Source organism: Sinocyclocheilus anshuiensis, unplaced genomic scaffold (genome assembly GCF_001515605.1).
Source record: "Sinocyclocheilus anshuiensis isolate Anshui unplaced genomic scaffold, SAMN03320099.WGS_v1.1 scaffold1646, whole genome shotgun sequence".
Lineage (NCBI taxonomy): Eukaryota > Metazoa > Chordata > Actinopteri > Cypriniformes > Cyprinidae > Sinocyclocheilus > Sinocyclocheilus anshuiensis.
The window spans coordinates 379,424-380,608 of NW_015547838.1; positions in this window are offsets into that span (position 1 = coordinate 379,424).

Genomic DNA, 1,185 nt, shown 5'->3' on the forward strand with positions numbered 1-1,185 from the left:
TATTAAAAATATCTGTATGACATTATATTCTGCAGTTCTTCCCTGCTGTACCGAATATCTATACTTTTCAAATTATCATATCGAAGTTAGAAATTCAAATATTGTGACAAAATTAATTTTGTAGGGTGCCACAAGTTTGTTAAAATTTCCAAAGGGTGCCGCGACTAAAAAAAACACTGGTCTGGAAAACAGGTAGCGGATGACAGGATTAAAACTGGAAAGAGATGAATTGTGTAAGACATAAAATCACCGTCTGCCTTTTTAAATGTGTTACTACTCAGAGCGACTGTGCCCCCGGATTTAACCGATGTAGTCACTGTTGAAACAGCACCAAATCTCACTTTTCTGCGCCTATGATGGAGTGGGTCGGGAGGAAAAAGTAGTAAGAGCGTTATTTAATCCATTACTGAGGGCAGTTTTACTCACAGTAAAATAATTGAGTCATGTTTCTTCCGTTCCCGTAGGCTGCCCTACGCAATGAAGAGGAAAGTAAAGGTCTAAGGTAGGCTTAATGTAGAAGTGCATTTTAATGTACATTTTTAAAAGGAATATTTAAATGCATAAGTCTAATGAAAAGTCTAAAAATATAGACAAACATCTTATATACTCTAAAATAATTAGATAGCTACAAATTTTTATATATATATATATATATATATTACTATTATTATTATAAAAGAGAAACACATTCAATCAACTAGAATAATTCCACTAGACATTCTACAAATGTTTGAGAATCTTTAGTAATTGAATAAAACAAAATACATCAATATAATATAATAAGAGCAATACAGAAATTTGCATTTAAAAAAAGAATATTTAAGTGTCCATATTATGCCATTTCGAATATTACCTTTCATGCAGTGTGTCTGTAATGTAGCTGCATATGAATGTAAATGATCTGTAAAGTTGTAAAGCCGAAAGTGCACGATAAATAAAGTTATTGTCTCTCAAAAGAAAGAATCGACTCTGAACGGCCTAAACGAGTCGTCACTAATTCAAATCCCACTTTAGTAACAGCTACACGTCACATAGTAACACACTTGCATAATTCCCACCTATATTCTACGTTGACCGGCCGCGAACAGTTTATTTGGACCAGCTGGCTCCACTGAATCACAACAGTGTTCATTTTGACAGCAAATTTTGATTTCTAAAATTCCATTTAGTTTTAGTCATAAATTA